The sequence below is a fragment of the Narcine bancroftii genome, chromosome 2, assembly GCF_036971445.1.
Source record: "Narcine bancroftii isolate sNarBan1 chromosome 2, sNarBan1.hap1, whole genome shotgun sequence".
Lineage (NCBI taxonomy): Eukaryota > Metazoa > Chordata > Chondrichthyes > Torpediniformes > Narcinidae > Narcine > Narcine bancroftii.
The window spans coordinates 145921783-145935250 of NC_091470.1; the positions used below are offsets into that span (position 1 = coordinate 145921783).

The 13468-nt window shown below is 41.1% G+C and overlaps 1 protein-coding gene across 2 annotated transcripts in view; it reads left to right on the plus strand.

The window, feature by feature from the left end:
* The first annotated feature begins 553 nt into the window (after window positions 1-553).
* Window positions 554-13468, plus strand: part of pik3cd (phosphatidylinositol-4,5-bisphosphate 3-kinase, catalytic subunit delta) — a 206798-nt gene continuing 193883 nt past the window's right edge. Inside the window, exons 1-2 of one of the 2 annotated variants that reach the window (XM_069918431.1) lie at window positions 554-2416; window positions 5425-5602. The gene's annotated coding sequence lies outside the window, so the exon portion shown is untranslated. The remainder of the gene's footprint in view (window positions 2417-5424; window positions 5603-13468) is intronic. The other variant, XM_069918432.1, reaches the window with a different exon arrangement.

A 13468-nucleotide genomic window follows, 5' to 3' on the forward strand; every position in this document is an offset into this window, starting at 1 on the left:
GGTCACGTCTCCAGAATGGAGGACCATCGCCTTCCCAAGATCGTGTTATATGGCGAGCTGGCCACCGAGACAGAGGTGCACCAAAGAAGAGGTACAGGGACTGCTTAAAGAAATCTCTTGGTGCCTGCCACATTGACCACCGCCAGTGGGCTGATCTCGCCTCCAACCGTGCATCTTGGCGCCTCACAGTTCGGCGGGCTGCAACCACCTTTGAAGAAGACTGCAGAACTCACCTCACTGACAAAAGACAAAGGAGGAAAAACCCAACACCCAACCCCAACCAACCAATTTTCCCTTGCAACCGTGCCTGCCTGTCCCGCATTGGACTTGTCAGTCACCAACGAGCCTGCAGCAGACGTGGACATACCCCTCCATAAATCTTCATCCGCGAAGCCAAGCCAAGGAAAGAAGGGTTTGGCCTGGAAAAAATGAATTTTAAATCTAGTATTTCATATTTAGCACTTATTGCGTCTTGATGTCTGGTCAGTTAGACAATGAAAGAGTTGGGTTTTGCTTAGGGCATCAGTTGGCCTTAATCTGGCCCTGAATATAGACTACAAAGTTATGGTTTAATTGTGAACTTTGTATATGTAAGATAGCACTCTCTGTGGTGGCACTGTTACATTTTTCTGAAGGAAGCACAACATGTGATTCGCCTACACAATCAGAATGCAACAAAAACACGATGTAGAGACAATATGTTCATGTTTTAAAATGCACCGCCAAACATCAATTGCAGATGAAATGCAAAGTGGTGCAAATGTAAAATATTGCAGTAAGTGACAGGTAAGATAAAATTAGTGTTGATGTGGAGAATTTGTTAAAAAATCTTTGAAAACAGTGTATTTAGCACTTCCTGGTAATCCAGAGTAGCTTGTCTGTTAAAGGTAGATTTGCTTTTCTGTCGTGCATCTCATCATCTCAGGATATCACAATGTATTTTGAAGCATTTCAGAAACGGAGTCACTTCAGGCTAATTGTGCACAGCGCTATCCCACTGAGCAACGTGACAATGATCAGATAATTATTTTTTTTTAGTGATTATTGATCAGTGAACTGGTAAGAATGGCCCTGCTGTCAAAATAATGTAAAGGAATCTTCTCTATTTTCCTGAGACTACAGGAGTATCTTTAACATCTCATCAGATGCATTGTGAACTCAACAATGCTGCATTCCATGCACAGGTAAGTGATTGTCCAGTAAATAGAATTCGTGAAACTAATGATTAAAAGGCATAGGAATGTAATTGACTTTAAAAATGTTCTAATACTGTACTTGTGATACAACACTGCAATCTTGCATTTGGTTTTCACAGGGCACTGACAAATTTATCTCCATGTTTAATTGGACAGTTCAGTGAGGGATAAATGACCTTATATTAAAGGAGGTACTGCAACGTGCAGTTTGTAACACAAATATTAGAAGTATTATTTTAATGCTGCTCATCTGCTGAAGTAGATAATGAATTGAAGTGGGCACAGGGAAAGAGATTGAGTGGATGCTTTCAAGATTTACTTGGATGTTGCCTGGACTACAGGAACTGAGTTGCAGGGAAAGGTTAAGCAGGTTAGGACTTTATTCCCTGGGGCCTAGAAGAATGAGGGAGATTTGCTGTAGATATTTAAAATTATGAGGGGGAAATTGGCTTTTTCCATTGAGGGTAGGTGAGATGCAAACCAGAGGACATGGATTAAGGGTGAAATTGGAGCAGTTTAGGGGGAACTTACTCACACAGAGAGTAGTGAGAGTGCAGAACGAACTGCCAGTGGCCTCAATTTTAACATTTTAGAAACATTTGGACAGGAACATGGGCAGGAGAGGTATAGAAGGCGACGGCCTGGGTGCTGGTCAGTGAGACGAGGCAGAATAATGGTTTGGCACAGGCCAGAGGAGCATGTTTTCTGTGTTGTAATGTTTTCTGGTTCTAAAATTGAGCCAATTGGAATTTCAAAGTAGAATAAACACCCTCAATAAGCAAGATTAATGATGCTCCTCAGAGTTAGGAACATGCTCCTGGATTAATCTAAATGCTTGATTGTGCAAAGGAATTTAGCTGATAGAAAAGATAATGACTAAAATGGTGGAATTTACCATCAGACCCAGGCTTCAAACTACTTAGCCTGAATGAACTGTGGACTCATATGTTTATCTTGCAGAAAGGGAAAAATGTGCAGATGCTGGAACCCCGTATGAATGAAGGGAACCTGCAAGCAGACATCACCTGTGAAGAGAAACAGATGGTCTGTCGATGTTTTGGATCAGCAGACTATCGAGTCCCTTTCCTCCAGTTCCCTTGGGAGTCCGAATAGTTGGGTTAGAGACTGGCAATGTGGTTTCTGGAGACTGGATCACGTAACATTTTGTATTTCTGTGCTTTCCGTATCATCGAATATAGGTCACAATGACGCCTGTGGAGGTAATTCCAAAATCGGGCCAGCGTGATATGAGAGAGGCAGCAAGTTCAGGCTTGATTTTGTGAAGTTCAGAATATACGAAAGAACAAAGAGATCAGAAAGGACTGTGTTATGGTTCAGTGTTATGGTTCTTTCGGTGAAGGAATGAATGATTAGTTTGAGTTGTATGAAGTATAACCACGGGAAATGCAAAAGACAATTTCTACGCAACAAACATCGTGGTAATAAGCATATAGTTATTTATCTTGTGTTGATTGAGGGATAATTATCAGCCATGACACTAGTGAGAACTCCCTTGATCACTATGGGAATTTGATATCCACCTTCGAGTGTTTGATTTAATGTCTTGTTCAAAAGGCAGTCATTAGTTATGTACCGTAGTATCTTTCTTTGTTACCATATACAAAGGAGACTGTTTGACCAGCTGAGTTTCTCCAGCATTGTGTTTTTCCATCAGCCACTGTGTCTGCAGACTTTTGTGTTTTAGTAGTGCTCCTTTAATACGATTTCATGGTATCCAATTTATATAATCTCTGAAGTAGGGCCTGAGCCCATAATCATCAGACTGAAATCTATGTAAAGGAATTTTCAAATGCAGCAAGGGGAAGTTTTGGGGGTGGCAGGAGGGGGTTGGTGTGGTGGAGCAGACTGGAGCCAGCACCATTCTGAGATGATAACAGGAGTGATAGTCGAGCTGGATTCCCCTCGGAAAAGCACGAAGTTTTGATTGAAATTTAAAATTTGACTTGCCTTTGATATTAATGTTAGTGCTACCATTGAAGATCAATGCCAGCATTGTCACAATTTATCTCATTGCCTTTTGGTGGATCCAAAACGACGTGGGAAATTTTTGCAAGCTGCCTGGATGGTGCGCAGAGTGAAGCTTTTCACTAACCCTGCGCGCTTAACGATAAACTGAGCCACTACTGACTGACACAAGTGGAATTTGCAGCCACCTTTCAAATAATTCAATGAAGTGAATGGAAAATGTGGACTGCCCAATCCACATTATGGTTGAGTGGGAGCTTACACATGTAACCTGCATGGTTATAATGAGCACATTTAAAGCCAAGCAGTTTGTTAAAATGTTTTAACTTGTCAGATGCCAGCAATAATTGCCAACAGACAAAGGACCAAATGACCAGAGTAATATCCAGCTATGTTATTCCTGTATTTTATGTCCCTATTTAAGAGCAGATGGGTCTTTAAAATTGGTCATTAATTTCAGCTAATGGTTTACAGTCGCATACAGTGGAATAAAATTTTACAATGGAAAAAGCAGAGCTGAGATAAATACGTGCACAATACCGACAGGCGCTGGAATATTGCTTGAGCTGTAAAATGAGAATGTGCTGGGGGGGGCAACAATATTATTACAGATGACATAAAACAACCAGACAGTTTACTTGTAAATTTTAGTGTTTTCTGTTGATGCAGTTTGTGTATTTTTAAATTCAGTGGCCTTTTGACGTCTGCAATCATGAAAACTGTTTATGTCATTTTAACATTTGTATACTGATTCTTTCTTGATATGTAAAAGATGAACAAGATACAATAGTCAAGGAAAATTTGACGTAATTGGTGATACCAGCCAATTAAAAACAAAATACTATAGATCCAGAAAATTTGAAATAAAAGCAAGCATTGCTAGAAATATTCAGTAGATCAGGCAGCATCTGTGAAGAGAGGAACAGTAACATTAACATGGCTTCCTGTTCTGAACAATGTGATCAGCGTCTTTTTACCTGTCTACCCAGGGACCTAAACACACTTTATTGAATGAAATAATTATTTGCTTTCAATTTGGAAAAACTGAATTCACTGTTCACAATGTGATCTCATCTACATGCAGATTGGGTGACTGGCATCTGGTCTCCATGTCCAACTGGAGACCTTTTGACCCAGAGAGTAGTGAGTACTTGGAACACAATGCAGACAGTGGGGTGCTGGCGAATGTGGTCAAGAGATTCACACCGGGCTGTGGACTGCTGGAGGCAGGCCCAAGACTGGCTGAAGGGGGTACCAGGTATCAGAACTGGGATGCGAGTTAGTGCCAAGGGCGCTATAGTGATAGTGTTGGAGGTTTGGATCTGGAGCTTGGGCTGCTGATGATTTGGACTGGACTGTGCTGTGTCTGCAGGGGCTGTGGGAGCTTTGAAGGTGAATCCACGGACACTCAGTGACTCTTTTGCTTCTCCTTCTCTGACTCTAAGAGGTGCTTCAGACAATTTCTGCCGATGACAAAAACAAATTTTGTGTAATATTACGCTGTCTTTATTACATGACAATAAATCTTGAGAGAATGCTGGAAGAAGAGTTGCTGGCTGTTGGGTCCAGATGAGATTTTGTACCACCTTGGAAAAGAGGGCTGAGGGCTCATAGATGGTTTAATGCAGATGGCTATTCACTGGTTAGCATGGATATAGTGTACAGAATGGCCTTTTCCATGCAGAGTGACTCAATTTAGCTGTCCACAGGCATTGCCCCTGAGCTTCCACTGACTGTTTCATTCCCACTTCAACCTCCAACAAAGCCCAAAGGCAAGCCCAAGGAATGCCTGCAATCTGCCTTCTGACCTTCAGATCCAACACTGAGCTCAACAAACTAGTCATCAACATTCCTGGAGTGTTGATCTCAAATCTCCAATGGTCACTCTGTAACTTTCAGGTTGAATGATTTTTAGATCATTCCAAAATGGAAAAAGTGCAGATGGTGAAAATCTGAAATTATTAGAAACACTCAGCAAATCGGGTAGCTTCTGGGGAGGGATAAATAGAGTTAACACATCAGGTTGGAAGCCCTTCATCAGGACTGGTGCAAAAATCTCTTCCAGATCTGAGGAAGGATCTTTGATGCAGTTCCCTCTGACCTACTGAGTGTTTCTACCATTTTATATTTTTTAATTTCAGATAATTATGCTCTATTTTGACCTGCAAATTTTATTTCCTTCACTTTTTGTCATTTAATGACCTCTGCCTTCCATTCTTTCCTCAAAACCTATCTTGGAAAGTGTGCTAACCGGCTGCATCATGGTCTGATATGGGGACACCAATATCCCTGAGCGTAAAGCCCTCCAAAAGGTCGTGGACACAGCCCAGGACATCACAGGCATAACCCTCCCCACCATCAAGAACATCTACAGGCAACATGCTCCGTTCTCCTGCTGCCATCAGGAAAGAGATATTCAGGTGCTCCAACTTACAATTTTTCAAAGTTTCGATGGTTCAAATCTGTACTGTCAATTTCAAATTTCGATCTGTTCCTGCACTTGTGATATGTGGCACACTACTCTCTTGCAATGCTAGGCATTGGCAACATCATGCAAGAGTATCGTACAATCTACTCTCTCATGTTAATCATTTTTTCAGTGTGGAATAAAGGTATTCAGATTTAATTATAAATTAAATTATAAATTATATTATTGACTTGATTTTTTTAAACTTACGGAATGCAACCCCATTGTAAGTTGAGGAGCACCTGTAGTTCAGCAAGACGTGCACTATCAGGTTCAGGAACAAGGTCCACCATCAGACTCCTCAAGAGCCAATTCAATCAGGGACTCATTTAAGGACCCTTGTGCACTTCAATAATTTTTTAAAAATTCTCATATTGCACAGTCAGTTTGCTTACATTTGTTATCAGTTTACAGTTCTTTATTTGTTTACATGTATATATTTACAGTTTATTTTACTGCACTACCAATAATTCTGCCTCACCTGTAGAAAAAAGAATCTCAGGTTTGTATGTGATGTTATTTATGTACTCTTTGACAATAAATCTGAAATCTAAATCTAGTCCAAGAAAACAAAACTGCTGATGCTGGAATGTGAAGTTAAAAGCCTCTTTCAATAGGACAATGCTATTGGTGAATGTCTGCAAGGCCATGGTCTCCTTTCTTCGGCAAGGGGATCAAAATTAAGTGCAGTGATCCAGGTATGGCCTCACCGACACTCTCAATAAGCGCAACAAAACATCCCTATTTCCAAACTCCAACCCCTTTGCAATAAAGGCCAACACATAATTTTACCCTTTAATTACTTGATGCACTTGCCTGCAAACTTTGACTCCCCTGTCTCTCCATCTTGAAATCCATTTGCCTCTATTGCCCTGGGCCATCGAGGGAATGGTTAACTCTTTCCCACACCATAATGCCTCACCTGCCGAGCATTTTCTCCCTTTATTTGGGAAAGGCAAGCACTAGCTGAGAGCCCTGCGCTGCCAGGTGTCTGTCGAATAGATTTGCAGTCAGATGAACTGGAGGCAGACACAGAATGAAGACCATGTAACTCCTCACGTGGTCATTCAACCCATGATAGCTAACTCAAGAAGCACATTTAATTCCTCTGTGATGAAGTATCAACATACAAAGGATTTAAAATTAACAATCGCTTGTGCTTAGTGACTGAGTATCATGTTTGGAAGCAATTATCTTGACTGTATCCATAAAAACAGGAAATGACTGAGATATCCAGAGCTTTGAGATAGGATCTCAGGAGCTGTATTTGCAAGAAGGTAAGGGTGGTGACTGTTGATTTAGTTCTGGCTGCCTTGGCACTTTTGCAAGGGCTATGTCAGAACACTGCGGCTGCACACAAAAGGTATCCATTGGACAACAGCAAAATGATCCTTTGGGTTGAAGTAAGGAAGATAAATTCTCTGGGAGAAAAAGCTTTTAGGTTCTTGCTTTTCAGAACAAGGCAGTAAGAAGCTTTGTACGGCAGAACTGAGAGTTGATTGTTGATTCCTGGCGCCTAATCCTTTCTCCACAACCGGCTGGGCACAATCAGGGGCTTTTAAAACTCTTATCCTACACAAGAGACTAAAATGCGAGCAGCAATACTTGGCGTAAAACCCACCAATTCGCAATTCAAGTGCATTCGAGCCTTGGATTTTGGAGACATTTGGTCTCAGCCTCGGTAAGAAATTCACAGGGTGAAATTAACCCTCAATCATTCACAGTCTAGAATTCCACAAGAGCAAATAACACATTTATTTCAATGCCAAATTAATTGAGGCTCAAATGACACAGCAAGCTGGCCGAGGTTCCTCCTGGGTTCACCTTTGCTATTGGTTTGACTAATTTTGGCACACCATCATTCCCTGCCTGCAGATTTGAGGATTGAGAGTTTCCAAAATGATGTGTCTGGTCGGGTCACTTTGAAACTGATTAGCATTTAACATGTCTGTGCCATTTTGTGTTGGATTTCATTGCAAAGATTCATCCAATATTATTGTGAAAACAGCAGTGAGTCTTGCTGGTATATTGTTTTTTAAATACCTGCTACTTGGGACCTGGGTTATATTTAAAAAAAGCGGTGATGAGTCAACATATAAGAGTAAGATTGTAAACTTGGATGAATGGTGCACCAATAACAACATTGCACTCAGTGTCACCAAAACCAAGGAACTGATGGTTGACTTCAGGAAGGGAAAACCAGTGGTGTACAATCCAGTGATCATTGTGAGAATGAGAGAAGGAGAGGGTGAGCAAATTTAAGTTCTTGGGAGTCACCATCTTGGAGGATCTTTCCTGGACCCAACACACTAATAGCATTGTGAAGAAAGCGCATCACTGCTTCTACTTCCTCGGGTTTGGTATGACATCAGAAACCCTGCCAGATTTCTTCAGAGGTGTGTGGAAAGTGTGCTGACTGACTGAATCACAGTCTGGTATGGGGATACCAATGCCCCTGAACAGAAAGCCCTCCAAAAGATAGTGGACACTGCCCAGGACATTAAAAACAAACCCTTCCAACTACTTACAACATCTACAGAGAACTCTGCCTTTGGAGAGCGGCAGCAATCATGAAGGATCCACACCACCCTCCAAACTCTCTGTTCCCACTGCTGCCATCAGGAAAGAGGTATCAGTGCCACAAGACTCACACCAGCAGGTTCAGGAACAGCTGCTCCCCCTCCACCATCAGACTCCTCAACAACAAACTCAATCAGGGATTCATTCAAGGATTCTTACATTTGCACTTTATTGATTTTTTTATTCCCTCTGTATTGCACAGTCAGTTTGTTTAAATTCATTATCTATTTACAGTTCTTTATTTATTTACATGTATTTGTTTGCAAATAATTCTGCCCACAGGAAAAAGAATCTCAGGGTTGTATGTGATGCCATGCATGTTCTCTGACAATATATCTGAAATCTGACCATTTTCTGGCTGATGAAATTGAGCTCTTAAGCAAACAGTGTATGTATGAGGCAAGGTTAGCAGAGTTGGGACTTTTCTCTTTGGAGTTCAGTAAGATGAGAGGAGACTTGATAGGAAAGGCATAAGATAAGGTGGTCAGCCACTACCTTTATCCCAGGGCAGGAAGAGCAGACACCAGGTGACATCTTTACAAATCGAAGGGGAGATATCTGGGGTAAGTTTGTTTGCACAGAGATGTGGGTTCCTGGAATGCCTTGCCAGTGGTAGTGGTGGAGGCTGAAACATGAGGAGCATTTTTACAGGCACATGGATGAAGAAAAGTAGAGGGTTACGAGTAGGAAGGGTTTAATACTTTTTATTTGCTAGGAATACAGTAAAATCCCCATTATCAATCAATAGGAAACTCAAACAACAGACAAAAAACTCAAAGAATTTTTAAAATTAAATAATAATAGCTGAAACACCCCGGTTGTACCTCACACTCGGCTGGTGTTTGAATAAAGTTGCATTTGAATAAAATAGCTTTGCCCAGGATGAAGAGCTAGTCGATGCCGCTCGCCGTTGGGGTGACTCTACCAAAGTGTCTCCCTATCCCTGCCTAGTAAGTCTTTTATCTTTATCAGTATATTCTCTCTGTATTGCACAGTCAGTTTGTTTAAATTTGTTCTCTATTTACAGTTCTTTATTTGTTTCCATGTGTATGTTATGTGCAGTTTTTGTTTTGCACAACCAATAAGTGGTAATTCTGCCTGGTCCACAGGAAAAAGAATCTCAGGGTTGTATGTGATGTAATTTATGTACTCCGATAATAAATCTGAAAGGCTTTAAGGCTTCATCTGTAAATTTGAGGGAAGGGTGTTAACTATGATCGCGCCACGGTTAGCGTAGTGGCTAGTGCAACACTGTTAGAGCGCCAGAGACAAGGGTTTGAATTTAAAGGAAGGTGTGCCAAGGGTCTGACCAGGACACTGGTGTGGAGATGAGTTGAGTTGTCAGCGTGGGGAAGGTACGCTGATGGTCTAACCGGGACACATGCATGGAGGTGAGTCGGGTTGTGCTGAAGGTCTGATCGGGACACCAGAATGAAAAGACGGTCGATGCTGCTGGGGCAGCTCTACCAAAGTATCTCTCTATCACTACCTGGTAAGAGACTTTATTTTTATTAGTATTACGTATATTAGTAAGGCTTTATCTGTAAACTTGGGGGAGGGGTTAATTATAACAGCAGCACAGTGTGGTGGCTAGTTCAACACTGTTACAGCTCCAGCAATTAGAGTTCAAATTTAAATGTAAATTAATTACTTGATTGAAATAAACTCTACATAATTAAAGAGTACAATACTGATTTTTAAAATTACATTTTGCTCTGCTTTTTGCCTTTTAAACAAAATATTCTTAAATGCAGGTGTGTTAGTTAGGCATTGGAAGAGTGAATCTCAGTCAACCGGAAAATTTACATTTCTGGATTCACGTTCCCTGTAGCTGCCAGATAATAGGGATTTTACTGTATATAGGTTTGCCCAACATTGAGGGCCAAAGGGCCTGAACTGTGCTTCAATGTTCCATGTGATTTAAACACCTCCCCTTCTTGCTGACAGTTTAAGCTTTGTATAATAAAATGTAAAACATGGCAACTTGGCACATTTTCAACAACAAAAGTAGAGTATTTCACCATTACCACTGGACAAAGGGAATTGCTCAGTCTGAAGGCCCAGAGGGATAAAGAAAATGTAAATGGTAGCTTACAGATCAGTAGTGCAAGTACGATCACATAATATTTAATTGTTTTGCAATAATACGAGAGACAAATGATTAAGATTTGACATAATTCTAATTGATGTTAGAAAATTTTGTTATAATCCCACTATACTTTCGGGAATAAGGGCTAAAAGGAATTTCCATGGAAAATAAATTTAAATTTCATTCCAAGGCTTTTACGTTTTGGTCCGACACACCAGTCGGGTCACACTGACAGCTGAAATTCTCCAGTCAGAGTCATTGGACAGTGGGGTTGCTGTCAGAAACACATTAGTTTTTTGAGGGACACTACTAATACTGGAAAATTTATCAGGCACTGCCAGTTCTCTCATAACTGACCACTGGCAACCCAGCAGCTTGTAATGAATTGCAGGGTGGATGCTGGGGAATTGGTGACCCAATTGTGCATAGGTTGTATCACAGATGTCTGGTAGTTCTCTAAGCTAAAGAAATAGGAGTCGTCCCCTTAGTCCTGATCCACCATTCAGTAAGACGATGACTGATCAATTCAAATCTATTATCATCTGATTGCACAAGTGCAACTCAAAGAAACAGGGTTCTCCAGTCCTTGGTCCAAAACATGCAGACACACAACCAGACAAACAATATAAATGCAGGACAAGTGCTCATGAGAGTCTCGGATGGAAAGTGTGAGCATTTCTTTGGCTTGTTCGGCATTCTCACTGTCTGTTGGAAGAAGTTTATCAGCCTGGTGGTGATGGCTCTGATACTCCTGTATCTCTTTCCCAAAAGGGACCAGCTGAATGATGCTGTGTGCATAGTGGAAGGAGTCCTCAGTGACTTTTCATACCATGATCTCGGTAGATCACATCAATTGGGAGGTGGGGATAGGAAGGTGGGTGGGAGTGAGGACTTCAGTGATCCTCTCTGCCACTCTTAGGATCTTCCAATCCATTTCTCTGTAGCAACGGAACCACATTGTAATGCAGCTGGCCAGGACACTCTTAATAGAGCTCCTCTAGAAGTTTGACATAGGGTGGCCAGTAACCTTGCCCACTTCAGTCTTCTTAGAAAGTGCAGCCACTGTTGTGCCTTCCTGACAAGTGAGGGGATGTGAGTCCATGATGGGTCACTGGTTCAGTGAATTCCAAGGAACTTGGTGCTCTCTACTCTGATACAGAGTTATTGATGTGAAGTGGAGGTTGGTCATTCTTGTTACTCCTAAAGTCCACGATCATCTCCTTTGTCATACACATTGAGACTCGGGCTGTTACTCTCGCAACATATCACAAGATTTTCCACATCTCTGTAATGCTTGTTGCTTATGAGGCCAACTACTGTTGTGTCATTTGCAAATTGGAGTTGGAGCTGGATCTGGCAATCAGCCGTGGGTCTTTCAACTCCGTTCCACTTTCAATTAAAGTCTAAATACATTCATTGAACCCATCACCGCAGCTCTCCTGGGTGAAAGACTTTAAGACTCGTAACACTCAGAATGTAGAAATGATTTGTCATCAGTTCCAAGTGGACAACCCCTTGTTTTAAGACATTGATTCCTGACTTTAGGTGCCCTCAGACAAGTGAAATGGTGTGCCTACATCTACCCTTTTGAGGGGGCAAAAAGTTGATTTTAAAAAAAATCAGCCTTTTATTTCCCTGATTTCTTGTGAAAGGCTTCCAAGCTCCCCAAATATTAATATTCAGCTATATAGCAACCCCCTCAGGAAATCAGTCTTATGAAATCTATAATCGTTATTCCATTAATGCCTAATAAATATTATTTTGATATTGTACTGGAGTATTTGTCCCAGGAATATATCAAGCAGCTTATATTATTCATAATTATAGACAAACAACTTTGTGGAAGCTTTGCTGAGATTTGGCAATTACTGAATCATCTCATATTCTATACTGCCTGCCAAGATCTTAGTATGAATGTAATATTTCAGTTCTTCCACAAGAACATTCACATTGCAAGCCCTCCAACTGCTTTCCCATGTGTGCTGTTGAGCTGATTGCATGGCCAACATTGTTCTTCAGCTCCACTCGTCGAGAATCAGAAATCTCATTGCTCTTAACATAGCCCATTTGATCAGCCTGCATAGTCCTCTCTGGACTGGGACCACTGGAGTCCCGTTGGCTCTCAACCACACAGTAGAGAAGGTGGTGACCCACTCAGTGGTCCCTTTGCTAATGAATTGCAGCATTCTCGCTCAGAGGTGGACTCATGGCTTTTGTGAGCACTAATTCAGAGCAAGGAAAGTATTCTCGGGGAGACTGTTCACCCTCAGAATTTAAACCAGTTGGCTCAAACACAAATTTGTTTTTATTGGGGAAGCCCAGAAAATAATATCATTCTTTCTCACCAATTAATCGGAACATTAATGCTTACATGTTGAAGAGGTTTTTTTTTAAACTGTCTACAATCTTTGTTCAACCTCTGTCGGATATCCAGACATTCATCCTATTTGCTGTTTGCAGGACCTTACTATGCCAGCTCACTTGATTACAGTTGTACAATGGTTATGTTGCTAGAGTAATAATCCAGAGATTTAAAATAAATTCAAATCCCACTATGGCAACTGGAGACTTTTAAGAGAACTGAGTCCACCTGGAGAAAACAGCCTGCATCAATAGATCATTGTCAAAAACAGTCTGGGTCACTCATGTTCTTCAAGAGAGGAAACTTGCTGCATTGACCAGTTCTGGCACAACATGTGACCCTTAACCACAACATGCCATCAACAGTGGTCTGGTGGGCCAATTGTTTCCGGAGGAGGCAGTAAATTTTGGCCTTGCCAGTGAAGGCCATACCATGGAAAGAACTGAAAGGTAAATTTTAACCACCTAACATTAGCAACTAAATTTCAGAGCCAACAACTGGATTTAAAGAACTTTGGGCTGATAAGATACTCCTAGAAATGAAGTACTGTTCTAATCCCACTGAACAGACCAGGGTGGTGTATTAAACTGTTCCAAACTGACCCTGAATGGGGGAGGAAGTTTATAACCTCACTCTGGTGTTTAGACTAACACATGGGCTAGATGACATGATAATCTTGCAGTTTTGGGATCACAATTGATGATAAGAGGTATATATTTTAATTTTCCAAATTAATTCAAATGTTTGTAATTATATTAATTTATTGAGGACCAATATAATTTGTACTG